The following is a 1660-nucleotide window of genomic DNA, read 5'->3' on the forward strand; positions in this document are numbered from 1 at the left end:
CTCTCTCTCTCTCTCTCTCTCTCTCTCTCGAGGTATAGTCCGGCCCAGTTTGACAAACGATTGATGCGCGGCAGGAAGAGGTAAGAGAGGAAGCGCGCCGTTGCTTAGCGCTCGGCATCGCCGCTCACACGTCTCACCGCACCGCACCAAAGACTCGCGCGATGGCCGATACGTACATTCGCGATTACATTATAATACATATGTAATAATAGGTCTGTTTTTTATTGCTGCACTCTGAACCAGTGCAATAAGTTAAAGTGAAACAAACATATATTTGTTTCACTTCAACTTATTGCACTATGTGTACTAGTTCAGAAAGTGCGGCAATAAAAAACAGACCTAATAACACTGCAAAAATAGGACAAATACCAACCATAATAAACTTCGATGAGTAAAAATGTCGAAAGAGAGAATTAATTTTTATCGTAATCTGTCGCTTGTTTAAATCAGAAGGAAAAAATTTTAAGAAAAAAATATCCGAAAGAAATAATATCATTCTCCACCATTCTCTATCGTTTCCGGTTAGGAGAGTATGATTTCATCGGAATACGATGAAATATCAATAAAGACGTAATGTTTCATTGCATAATTTCCAAAGCTCTTTGTTGTTAACCAGGGACGGAAAGTAACTCGTTACTTGTAACGAAGTTACAGTTAGAGTTACTTTTTTTCAGTAACTATAACTTAACTTCGTTACTTTCTTTCCATCTGTAACTATAACTTAACTTAGTTACATCTTTTAAATAACTAGTAACTAATTTAATAGTTACTTTCATAGTTATTTTATATAATTAACCGTATCAATGATATTTGACATAGCATTGTGCTCTCGAGGTATAATTAATTATCGTACACTGTTAAAAAAGACATAATGTTTAATGTACTTTTAAGTTACAAAAATGAAATTAAATTTTATGACTACATTAAATTTTGTGTATCTGTAACTGAGAAAAGTATATTTGTGTACATGTACATGAAATCCATCACACGTGTAATGGAAGTAAGTTCCAAGTAGGCACGTTAAAAATATTTAATGTGTTGTCAATGAAAATAAAGTTACAAATAACTTAAATTTAACGTTTACTTACATTAAATTTTATATATAAATCTACATAAAATTTAATAAAAAATGTACTAAACTTCGTAAAATTTTATTTAAACGGCGCGCTTCCCCTCTTACCTCTCCTACTGCGCATCAATCGTTTGTCAAACTGGGCCGGGCTATACCTCGAGAGCGGCCGGAGCCGTTCCTATTCTTTCTATCGGAGCGCTCTTATTAGTGCAATTACAAACTTTAATATCTCGATTATCATTACGGATATCGCTAAATGTTAAAGGACTTTTATGTTTATTTCGATCCCATCTATCACCCTGTGGAGTATTGGAAAAGTCTCGCTGGACACGCTGTATACAGGGTGTTTGGCGACTACCGCATTTTTTGTTATACGTGGGTAGAACAGCCTATACTGAATCAAAAAGTCCTGTACCATTTTGAGGTGTCAGCAATAGTTAACGAGATTATTAATGTTTAAAAGATAGCCAAATACGCGCGTCCGTCCGACCTACTATTGCCGAAGGCACAGCACAGCCCACCGAGCGCATGGCGCGCGGGCTGCGAAGAGCGGGGATGGCCTAGTAGGCGCGCCGCGCCGTTCGAGCT

General features: G+C 37.0%; 1 protein-coding gene across 1 annotated transcript in view; it reads left to right on the plus strand.

Annotated features, from left to right (window-relative positions):
• Window positions 1-1660, plus strand: part of LOC108759252 (uncharacterized) — a 69192-nt gene that overhangs the window by 66941 nt on the left and 591 nt on the right. The window lies entirely within an intron of this gene.

Source organism: Trachymyrmex cornetzi, unplaced genomic scaffold (genome assembly GCF_001594075.2).
Source record: "Trachymyrmex cornetzi isolate Tcor2-1 unplaced genomic scaffold, Tcor1.1 scaffold1042, whole genome shotgun sequence".
In the NCBI taxonomy this organism is placed as follows: domain Eukaryota; kingdom Metazoa; phylum Arthropoda; class Insecta; order Hymenoptera; family Formicidae; genus Trachymyrmex; species Trachymyrmex cornetzi.